The 12,521-nt window shown below is 39.2% G+C and overlaps 1 protein-coding gene and 1 long non-coding RNA gene across 3 annotated transcripts in view; one reads left to right on the top strand and one right to left on the bottom strand.

The window, feature by feature from the left end:
- The window catches only part of LOC116702305 (uncharacterized), a 12,322-nt gene extending 8,707 nt beyond the window's left edge, over positions 1-3,615 (bottom strand). The window contains exons 1-2 of the long non-coding RNA XR_004335120.1: positions 3,606-3,615; positions 2,042-2,043 (exon numbers count right to left, since the gene is read on the bottom strand). This is a non-coding gene — a long non-coding RNA (uncharacterized LOC116702305). The remainder of the gene's footprint in view (positions 1-2,041; positions 2,044-3,605) is intronic.
- Positions 1-12,521, top strand: part of asic2 (acid-sensing (proton-gated) ion channel 2) — a 402,742-nt gene that overhangs the window by 31,966 nt on the left and 358,255 nt on the right. The gene's annotated exons all lie outside the window — the stretch shown is intronic.

Raw genomic sequence — 12,521 nt, 5'->3', positions numbered from 1 at the left:
TCTCTCTCTCTCTTTCTGCTAGTACATCAACACCTCACTTAAGGCAAGAAGGATGACAGACAATTATCACATCAGACCTCACACATGACATCCTGTTTTTCTCAGTTTGAGTGGGATTAGTTATTTTTTCTCCAGAAACATACAGGTTTTGTAGGTCTCCGAGCCTGAGAAAAGTGGGAAATGTGATGCAGATACACACTTTGTACAAGCTTGCATGTGCACGTGTGCGCTTTTGTTTGCAGATATGCAGGTGTAGCCCACAGGCAACATCACTTTTCTTTATCTAAAGAATGTAGCAGGGAGTGTGGATAAGCACAATAGGTGCCTATGAGCTGTAGTACTTAAGAGCTCAGGGAGTGAGAGGATTGGTAGAACATGGTGGGATGGAGGATTTTTTTGAAATGAAAGAGAGGACAGCCTTGGTTTTAGATGCTGTACAAAAAAGAATCCATCCTCTGGCATAATGTGGAGCTGATCTTGCCGTGGTCCTGCTAGGCCCCCTGCTACACCCTTCATTGCCCTGCTACGCCAACTACTATTTCTAGTCATAGTTCCATTATCTTTATTGTGACTATAATTTCCACTGTTCATCCTGCTCCCAACCGGCCCTGGCAGACAACCGTCCACCAAGAACCTGGGTCTGTCCGAGATTTCACCCTAAAAGGAAGTGTTCGTCACCACTCAAGGTGTCTGCCTAAAAGGACGTTTTCCTTGCCACTGTCACACTAAATGTTTGCTCTTTTTGGGATTGTTGGGTCTTTACAGATAAAGTAGGTCTAGACCACACTCTATAATATCTAAAGTGTCTCGAGTTAACTTTTGTTATGATTTGATACTATAAATAAAAGGGAATTGAATTTAGTACATATGAAAAGCTAACATCAGCTACCAGCAAAATGCAGATACATTTCAGCATTGGTTGGTAAGTTTGTTTACCCTATGAGCAGTTTTGGTGTATAGCAAACCATCATTTGATGTTTTATTATGTTTTTAAAGAGAACTCCACACATGAAAATTAGTTTACTTATTATAGGGAGAACTACTCTGCCTGTGGTTCTAAAAGCTTTGTCGAGACTGAGAAAGTCAATCAGCAATGAAACTTATGTTATTATATAAGCAAACTGGAAAAACACTGGGTCAGAAGCCAGTGAAATGCCAACAAAAGCATAATTTATTAAGCTTTGATAATTTTATAAATTTCTCGTTTATGAAGCTTATTTTTAAGTGTGAGAATGGTCTTGCCCCAGAACTGGCATCTCAAATGATTTAAAAATACTCCAGTAAAGGAGCCACTACAAGAGGTGCGGTCCATGGAGACTGTAAACCTGCAAAGTGCAAGACTGCATTCGCCATTCTTCTTTTTTTCAGGTGAAGGCCCAAAGATTTGGAATACCTTACCATCTGACATAAAAACATTAACCGATCACAAAGTTTTTAATGATAAGGTAAAATTAGGGCTTAAACCGAGGCAAAATTGCAAACACTAAGTTGCGTGTTTGTTACAGCATTTAAGCTCCTCTTTTGGTTCTTCTTTGTTGTTTTAATAAATGTCTTTACTTCTTATCCTTAGTTACATAAGTCTGCCTGTCTGTTGGTTTTACTGTTGTTTTTTTTGTATTGAAGTGACCGTTTGCTTTAATTGTCAGCTTTAGGTTGCTGACTCAGTCTGCTTTATCATTCATCTTTATGCATGTACTGGATGTGGCTGCTGGGCCACGTTTGCTTTACTGTTTTCATGCATCTGTGACTGCCTGTTTGTCTGCTTCAGATTTTAACTAGTATGTCTATTTTATAGTCTTTTACCATGTGGGTCATTTCTAAAAGCCTAACTGGGGAGAAGGACTGCAATTTAGCCTACAGCTAGAAGTCATTGCATCTGTTGCACATCAGAAATAACAATGCCTGGTTGTATTATCCCTGACAAATAAACGTAAAATACTTGGGCTGACATTGCAAATTGTTGCTGTGATTGCAGTGTCTCTCTTTGGCCTTTATGGATGCAGACACACGGCCAGTGGACATGGAGAGATGCCAGGGACACCGCTTGGTGCCAGCTGGTTAAAGGTGATATTATTTAAAAATTCATTTAAAGATGTTATTATAATATCACTTTATGGGAACAAACAGAAGGACGATGCTTCGTGATATCTGGTCTGTGGTGATAAGGGCAAGGGTTTTGCCAGTTTTAATTTGTGGCCTCAAAGGCCTGAAGAAACCCATTTATTATGGAGAGGATCCTCATGTTGCACCATCCTCAGTCCACACGCTGAGCTTATCTCGTGTCTCCTTACCTATACGTGCACAAGAAATGCCGTAGATTCCAAACGTCATCCCCTGCAGCACATCAAAACCCAATGAGCTCGGGGATGGGGTTGGCAGTGATGGAGGTGGTAGTGGGTTGTCCTGCAGGGTAACTGAAGGCTGCGTGCTGCGGGTAAAACAGTAGCATAAATATGGAGAGGGCAGCCAGAGTTAAAAGCCATGGCGACATAGGTTGGTCTCAAGGACGAGTACACAGGAATGCTTTTAACTGCCGGTCCCTCTGGGAGAAAAACTGAAATTGTATTAAATCAAATTAAGCAGCTGGCAAGATGAGCCAAGACTCAAAAGTCTGTGGTGAAAGAGCTTTGTAATTTCCATGTCTGCTGTGTATGAATGAATGTATAATCTTACAACATCTTGTTCTTCCTGCTATTTACAGCAAGGTTATAATAATAATAATAAGTTTATAATAATCGTTAACGAAAACCAACTAAATAATGGAAACTAGGTGGGAAATAACATTGTTAACTGCAATAAAAGTACAAGACAAAACGAGGCATTACAAAAAACAATAACTAAACTAAAACTGTCTGTTTGCAAAACTAACGTCTTTGTCAATGTCTTTTTATAGAGCAAATAACGTTATATCTTTCCGAACATGACATTTCCTGTAGAAATGTATAGTTCTGACTAAATTGAACACAACATGTCCGTGCCCCTCGCCTGGCATCATGACGAAAGTCAGAAGAAAGCAGTCCTATTTGATTATGACTGGCAGATAAAAGCAAGTGCCTTTCAGTGGAATGTGGTAAAATATGCAGACAGGGAAACATCCCACAAATTAGAAAGTAGCCTACGTTTGAGAAGCGCGCACAAGGAGGCTAACCTAGCTTAGCTTAACAAGGTAAAGGGGAATGCAAAGCTCCCTTTCCCCGAAACAGAAGCTTATCCCTGTACAGGGCGTGGATGTATGGATACAGGGCCAGCAGGATGATGGAGACAACCGCAGGGCAGAGAACACTACAGGCGGGCTTTCACCGGCGACCCGACAGCTGGTTAGTAAATATACAGGAACACCAAAAGCGGGAAGAAGCGTGGGTTAATATGTGGATTAATACCGGAATGTCTACACAACTGTGTCAGTCGATTGACTTCAAAAAGTTCACCACTTTACTCGAACCAAAGTTCAAAACCCCTGTTCATGTAGGTCTTCTTTAGTCTGTTGGCTATTTTACTATAGTTCTGTTTTTTTGTTGTTTTCCTGGAACAGGTCACACACTTACTGTGGCGTCTTGTGTAGAGTTTACAAATTTAAGACCATATGTAGGCTACATTTTATGTACTCGTGCGATTCTAAAACTGTATGATCTTTTTGTTGAGTTATTACACCATACTTTTTCTGGCATTTTTGAATCCCCTGACAAATGACCCATATTACAAAGAAAGACCGACAATAATACTAAAACTAATAAAAAATAAACTAAAACTAAGCATTTAATAAAAATAAAAAAATAAACTAAACTGCCAAACCCGCTTTAAAAACTAATTAAAACTAAACTGAATTTGAAAACAAAGTCAAAACGAAATAAAAATAAAAACTAATGAAAAATGCAAAACTATAATAACCTATAATAATAATCTTGATTTTACAGGCGTCCGTTTAGCTATAACGAGTGCAGTTTTGTTGTTTTTGTCAAACAGGGACACACACTGGCATAAATGCACCTGAAACCAAAACCGAGCCAGTATTATTGACCTTTTTCAGACCTGCAGTCCAATCAACAGGAAGGAGAAGTTGCTGCAGTTTTGATATTTGCATGTAATTGCATTAATATTACAATTACAGTTTGCATAGATGCTAAAGTGTGTGTATCAGAACTGGCATGTCTAAATACATAAATAGCAGAACTGTTCTTCCCAGCAACCTTTGAAAGTTGCTTAGTGTCTTATTCAGCAGATAAGGGTGCGGTTTCACCACACTTTACTGGTTCAGTACCGAACCTCAACAAAACAGGTTGGGGGAACCCGCTGCGCTGGAACAGCACAAGTACAGTACAGCCACTGATTTCATGGATATTAAGGGTTTATTTTGAGCTCCAACATAACAAGGCTGAAATGCAACAGTTTGCAATGATTTCCTATTTTATTTTTATCAAGTGAGTATTTTGTTACTCTGCAGTCAATCACAGATAAGTATGTGGATGCAAGGGGAGGATACAGTCTACTTCTTAAGTGATGATCTTATTTGCGGAATTACATAATCTTTCAGTTTTTACTAATGTTATTAACGGCGCGTTGAACCAAACTGGGATAAGAGTTAACGGAGTTGTGAAGAATTTAATTTACTTACCACTAGGGCTGGGGTGATATGCTTTTGTCCCAATAGGATTCTTTCACGATAAATATTGGTGCCGATTTAAATTGTATTGCAATTTTCATTTGTTGCCATTCTAGAAGTATGCGATTGGCTTTTCCTTCTTTAACAGAAACAAAAGTTGAATAGTACACTTAAAGAGTCAATATATCATAATACATTTCTAAAAATAATAATTTTCTAAAAATGAATGCACCTCACATGTAGTCAGTCAGCTTGACATGTATTTAATTTGTAAAGAAGTACATACATAACATGTATTATTAGCTTTTTCTGCTTTTTGTCTGTTTTGCTGGAAACAGATACTGTATGACGTAGTCGCCGTTGGCAGTACCGTATAAACGGAATGTATTTAGGTAGATCATTAAAAAAAAAAAATAAAAAAAATAATCTTCTGTAGAAAAGTTGTTGCCAAAACAAATCAGGATACCGAGAGAGGGGGATTGTGGGAAGTGTGAGCCTCAGTACATGTGAAGCACGCCCAGCCAGGTGAGCTACCAGGGCCCCCAGATTAGTTTTCTCTGGCCAGCCATTTGAACTCAGGTTGCACCAAATGACTGAGATGCTTTATTTTATTTTAATACAACAATGTATTGTTGCCTTCTGTACTGGATTTGTTTTGCAAAGATGTGCAAGTTTTTTCATTGCTGCTTTATTTGCAAATTCATAACAGTCAACAAAAGGACAAGCATAACCTAAACACTTATGTCAAGTGAAAAAAGTATAGCTCAACAACGAAGCCACCCACATAATCCTTAAAATAATACACATTTACAGTTATAAGCCTTCAATATGAGACCTAAGAGTAGGCTACAATAAAAAGGTTTTCATGGCTCTATTAGAAGGGGACCTGATATAATCTAAAATTTATATAAGAGGAGATTAACCAGTATTTTATTATGACTCTTTTTTTCAGCAATCATTTTGAAAGGTACACAGATATGAAATTTGTAAAATTAGGATTGTAATAAAATATTGGTTAACCTCCTCATTTCTGAAATCATAAAACATTGAAAATCAGCGTTTCGCGTTGTTTGTTTAAGCCATATTAGATGGAAGAGTTACTTTTGAGGTCCGTCAGCATCACTGACGTGGACACTCGAGTGTAATATTGCCCTGTTTAGCAAGCCAGCCATTTTGAGCTATAGCTTTGTAGAGACGGTTGGGTTTCCCAAACTGAATAAATCCCACCTGCACATATAAACACAAAACTGCTTTGCAAGCTTAATCGTGTTGTAAGACGTGCTGAAAAAATATATTGCATTCATTTGCATGATTGCGGTACTGCTTAGTTCAAATCATCTAAAACACCAAAGTATAAAGACATAGCGGCACCAGGCGCAAGCTTTTATTTTGAAAAGTAGAGGCTTGGGGAAGTCACCAGCTGGGAGGGCGTGAGAAGGAAGGTCTCAAGGCTGTAGCCGTTCCCGACTCAGCCGAGACTGAGAGCTACATGGATTAATATGCACCAAACAAGCCCCTTTGAAATTTTGTTGTTTTCATGAACACAAAAGTTAGCAGACTAAAAAACATTGGGTGACCCCCCCCCCCTAAACAAAGAACAAAAAGACATGGCCCTCCCGTTTTCCTCCGGTGGACCATAAATACCGAATGGTCCCAAAATGCAATTAGATGGTGGGTCTGTAGACTGTTTTCTACAGACCTACTGCTGATTTTTAGACTGCAAATTGTTTGTTTATGACTGCAGTTTTGTGTTTCAAGTCCTAATCCCTTCATGATATTGATCAGTCCAAAGGCTGTAGTGATCCGAGGAGATTAAGAACGTATCCAGCTGAGTCATTGTCAGGGATAAACGGTTAATTCCCCAACCCTTGAGATCTTGAAAAGAGACTGAACAAAATATAAAACACATTTTTACAGGAAAAAATAGTATAATTGTTTTTTTTACTGCATCTCTAATCTTATTTCTTCTGAGCCCCTTTTTTTTTTTTTTTTTTTTTTTTTTTTTTTTTTTGGTTTCTCCACAAACCTGAACTTTTCTAATCCTCTGACTCAGGGTTGTCCTTCCCCTCCCTGCTTTATTAACATCTAGAGGACAGTGTGCCCGCCACACAGGTTGCAGTCACTCACAGCAGTTTAACATGTAAGGTCGCCATGTCTGTACACTTGACATGTACACGTCATTGTTACACGGTGTAAGAAGGAGAGTACCGCAGGTCCTTCATCCCGGCCGCTGTCAGACTCTACAACACCTCGCTCTACCTGATAGTGTTGTAGTTTCTGTTCCTGTTTTTCTCCCCTACATCACACACTTTCTGTTATCTTTAATATTGGTATTTATATTATTTATTACAAGTACTTACTTTCCAATATTTATGGTCTCAGGTTAATATAATTTAAATTATGCTACCGACTCTTGCTTCTTTGCTCTATTACACATCAACTTAACTTAATTTTAACGTCACTTACAACCGCAATATGTTTCTCTTATCATGGCAACCGCACTTTAAAATTCCTTTTGTTGACGCATTTTACTTACTCAGTCTCCCATATTTTCATTGTCTATTTCTTGCCTGTATTTCTTGCCTTGTATTTCTTGCCTTGTATTTCTTTCGTGCTTCTTTTTTGTGTGTTATTGTTTGTTTTCTGTTTTTTGCTGTTGCTGCTATGCTGCTACTGTAACGACAGAATTTCCCCCGTCGTGGGATAAATAAAGTATAATCTATCTAATGTCATTGTACACATGTGTTATACACACCGAAATAAAATGGATAGAAAGGCCATATCTATTCAAAAACGGTCTTCAGTCTTAAATGTCTGTATAAACCGAGTTGAGGTTTTTCATGGAGTAATGTCACGAGGCAAAGAGCCAGCCTCTAAAGGAGTCCAATATAACCACTTTATGCTGCATCCACACAAAGCTTATTGCTTTTCGCTAAATGAGAAGAACACTTATTACAGTTGTTCTGTAATTGTTTTGTTTTTTTTTTATCTCGTAAGCTAGCCATTATACTAGCAAAAAGGCTGTGTTGCTAATACAACGTCCTAGTCAAACCCATTTTTTTTTTAAACTTTTGTGTATTTTTGCTAGATTCATTGCTGGGTTGTGCTTGATGATTTAATATGATCTTTCACTGGTTTAAATAAAGAACAAACACATTCATTTGTACAACACCTCCGGTCTAACTATTATTCATGGTATCACACTTTTTTCTGATTTGTAATTCTCATTGAATTTGTTGTCAATTGCAGTTTGCCTGATGACGACTAAAGTCAGAAGTTTTGAGTAACGTTGGCTGGAGCAGGATCATCTTTCACAGGGAGGAAATACTGATGAAAAAACAGTTTAATTCATTTTTTACAAGTTTGTGTTTTTGAAAGGCAAAACCAAGGCACCACCTACCAAACTCTGAAAGGTCCCATTGCATGAAAATTTCCCTTTATGAGGTATTTTAACATTAATATGCGTTCCCCCAGCCTGCCTATGGTCCCCCAGTGACTAGAAATGGCGTTAGGTGTCAACCGAGCCCTGGGTATCCTGCTCTGCCTCTGAGAAAATGAAAGCTCAGATGAGCCGATCTGGAATCTTGCTCCTTATGAGGTCGTAAGGAGCAAGGTTACCCCCCCTTTCTCTGCTTTGCCTGCCCAGAGAATTTGGCCCACCCATGAGAGAGAGACATCATGGCTTTCAAACGAGCAAAGTGGCAGTTGGTCAAGGCCACACCCCCAGCCTCCACCTTGCCCCCCCATCTCTCCTCCTCAAAAGCTACAGACTCTGAAATGGCACATGCTAAGGAAAGCTCATTGTGAGACTGGCTCTAGTGGCTGTGATTCTGCACCAAGGCTGAATTTTGGGAAAGAGACTTCAGAAACAATATTAGGGGACCACTAAGGTCTATATGAAAGCATCCAAAGAGCACCATGTAATGGGACCTTTAAAATGTGTAATATATTTAGTTACAGGCCTATGCACACCACTTCAACATGGGGAGAAATCTAAATCTTTACAGGCCTGCCGTGCCTGGTTACATTTGCTAAGCTGTGGGAGAGGTTTAGTTAATTGTCAAATATATGTCGGTTGATTGTGAACTTGTCCCTTACAAGTCAACATCTTGGTGTTACAAGTTGATACAGAGATGTCCATAGTTCAACACAGTGAAGGATCCTGAGGTGTTTATCTAGGTCACTGATGTAATGTTTTAAAGAACTTCCCCAAAGCAACCTTCCAGGGACAACTACAAGACAAGTGATGATGGGCTATTAACATAAGCAGTATGTCCCTCTTGTCTTTCCTTTTTAAATATGAAAAACTCTCGTCCTAATCTTTGAGTGAAGTCCACGTGCCTATTTTTGGAAATCTGCATCAAAAGTGCCAAAAAACAAAGTAGATAGCAATTAATTCTTTGCGGCCATGATCACATCATCATCCTCCTTCTGATGTTCTCTCATATATCCCCACTGATCACAGCACGCAATTAAGAGGAGCTGAGCCGCCTCCACTCAACTGACATCTTGTTGAAGAGCAGCTAACTACAGTCTGAGGAGTTTACCATGGCATTAGGACTGATGAAATAAAATCTGCCTCAAGCACCATGAGTTTTTATTCTTCAGTACAAAACAGGGTATATAATGAATAGTTTGACCACATGTGCATTAAATCGGTTTGCAGAGGCGGTAAGAGATGTGGTTGCTTATTAACAGCTTTGTCTTCACTTATAGATGAGACAGACAGAGTCAGAGGACATAAGTATGATGTTTGATGCTAGATGTCAGTGCAACTGCTTGCAGAATAACTTTGAATGTGAACAAACTTCACCATTAAATTGTGTTAGTTGTTAGTTCTGTTGACTTAAAAGGAAAAATCTGGCAATATTCTGCTTTTTTTTTTTTCTCTCTCTCAATGAATAGATCTTACAAACATTACAGTATTACATTTGTATCCAAAGCTTGATATAGCTTAATTCACTGTGCAATAGAACTCCGTTGTTGACTCTTAAAATCAGCGAGCCACATAAATGTAGTGGTTGACGTCTTCTGTACCATGAAAATAGTCTTGCTGCTGTTAAGTAAAAGCGCTCCAGAACACCAAATAGTCTCTACTGAATGCTCTATTTATTCCTGTTTGAGTAATGCCACACACACAGGTTGGGATTGTCACATCATTAGACCCACATCAATCGACGGCTGTAGCACACATTATCGCAGTGAAGGTGCAGTAGCCATAATGTTCCAATTCAGCATATTTGTTACAATTGCTGCTTTCCTGGAGAGGTGATTGACTCTGACAACACAGTGGCAGGGGTGTGGGCTTACAGTACATAGAAAACTATGTATGTTGTGTTTTGCACCTACACCCTTGTCTTGTAACACACTTGGAGGAGTGCCACTCACAGCGTAGGGAATTCAGACGGTGGTCTTTTCATGGGAATGGTTGAAAATAGGCAAACCTGGAATAACGCCAGCCTTATGCTTTACAGGGTTGCTCTCTGCTGCCTTTTCAGTACGATCCAGTCTGTTTTTAATGTTGTTGTGGTCCAGTGGACTGGTGCAGTGGTGTTTAAACAGACACAGCCTCTCACCGTGTAACCCATCCAGCACACAGCAGGAAGCTCAGCTCCCTGAAGCTGTTTTATCCCGACGACGCCTCATCTGGGAAAATCGGCGGAAATGTGAATAGACGTTAGTTGACCCGTTGAGAGACACAGCGATGGGAGCACGGATCGATCGTGGTCGAATGAGTTGCCCGAGCGGTTATCTCATTGGCTTTGGGCAGCCGCACTGACTCACTCACAGAAAAGTCGGATCAGAGGCAGGATTACGATCAGACCGTTTGTCAATTAGCACCGGCGGCACAGCACTCACCATGGGCCTGAGGCAGTAGAGGGTCTGGGCAGACCGATGAATAATACGGACAAGGAGACCGCAGCAAGATAATAATGGCAGAGTGAAGAGATACACCCCCGACCGCTCTCTCAGGCCACAGCTGGATGGTATACTGAGCATTAAACAATATGCTCGTCCCATTTGCTTTTACTTCTCTTATTTTCTATACCCCTCACTCTCTTGACTTTGCCTCCCTGGTTACTCTTCATGTTTCTGGTCTTAGAAATCTCATTAAATTAATCACACTACTAAATGGTGACTGGGGGGTGTATGGAAGCGTCCACCCATAGCTTTTAATCAGCAATGCCATTTTAGTAATTTTACTTATGCAGGCAGGCTGTTTTGGTGCAAGATGCAACAAAATGGCACAACTTTAGAGAGGCTTAGAAAGGGGGAAAAACACCTCTAAGCATAAATTATTGATACTGAGTCAAATTAAAACTGCATTTCCAGGAGATAATGTCAGAAAGTGAGACCTCTTTTTGTGGAAATTGACATGTCAGAACCATGTTTTGTCAGCTCAAGAATGGAGTTTGTAAAATGGAGATAAGGCAAGCCAGCTTTATTTGTATAGCACATTTTAGCAACAGGGCAATTGAAAGTGCTTTACATAAAAAGATTAAAATAGTAAAAGTTACAGTGCAGTACAAAATTAGGCATTAAGGAGCAGTTAAAAACAGTCAAAAATAAAATACAAAAATAAAAATTACATTGCAGTATAAGAAATTAAACATTAAAGAGCAGTTAAAAACAGTTAAACAAATAAAAGCAGATAAGATAGCAGATTTTAGGCTGCTAGTATGGGACAGTGTACAAGCCGCTGCCACACACACGTTATTGGAGCGCAATAACCATTTTGTGAAAACCCAAACTTTGTTGACCATGGTAGGCGCTCCATACAGGCAGATCCATATGTCTTTATCATCTCATCCATCCACCACGGGCCCCGCAGGATCATGGGACTTTGTACTCCGGTTACCCACAACCAAGTTTGGAAGTACTTCTCTTTACACTACAATATACTGTAGTTGTCACTATAAGGCTTAGTTTAATCACTGCAAACTTTGCAAAATCCTGAACAGCTCCAACTGTTTCTTGTAGATTTGATCATAACATCTTTGTCACAACTGCGTTGGAGAAATTCTCAGAAATATGTTTGTTTCCTGTTCAGAAATACCCCCAGAATGGCCACAACCCTAATCTCACAAATTGTTAACAAAAACATCCCAAAAGGCACGAAGTTACTCAGTTCACTTCAATCTTTGTTTCAGCCCACACAAATGGTAAAAATGTCCTTTTTGTCACTTAATTGTTTAGAAACATTTATCAGAAAAAGGAACTTTGTTAACAAGATGACAGCATTGCCAACTTTCTTGTGTGTAGAAGCATTCCTTGTATTTGTACTTTGTAGATGTGGGATAACGTTTGGCTCTGAAGTATCAGTGAATGATCCATGTGCAGTATTTATTAACTACAGCTGCAATTTGGATATTCAGATTCAATTATTTAAGTATTCAGTAATTTAAGCTTTTTTTTACTGGGATAGGAGTCAACATGATAACTGCTCAATGTATAATTTTTTTTGAACTGCCTGTCTGTCTGTCTGTTTCCAAACCACAGCACCACTCTTATCGAAAATTGCATAATGCATGAACACAAACTGTCAGATGTAAAATCTTATTCACTGGCATACATCAGCAGCTAGACGAGAGTTAATTTCCTGAAAGGTATTTCTTTTTCACACCTGAGTAAAAACAAAACAGAAAACAGATTGCCATGATATATATCATCTGCAAGCTTGTGTACTGGCTGCAAAGGTTTTATAAAACACAAATATACATATTTTATAACATGCTGTGCTGCTCACAACAGTAAGGAGCTCTGTGAAAACGTATAGATTGAAAATGTCAGTTAAGATACGGTGTAAGAAATGATGAAAACATCCAAGCACACGTCTGAAAGGAAATGACGGACATATCTCATGTTCTCACCCACTCTATTTGTCTCACATCTACGTCTTGGTAAAAAAAAAAAAGTGAAG

The sequence above is a fragment of the Etheostoma spectabile genome, chromosome 15 (genome assembly GCF_008692095.1).
Source record: "Etheostoma spectabile isolate EspeVRDwgs_2016 chromosome 15, UIUC_Espe_1.0, whole genome shotgun sequence".
Taxonomy (NCBI): domain Eukaryota; kingdom Metazoa; phylum Chordata; class Actinopteri; order Perciformes; family Percidae; genus Etheostoma; species Etheostoma spectabile.
Note: the sequence above shows the minus strand (reverse complement) of the source record. Positions and strands in the feature narration are given on the sequence as shown.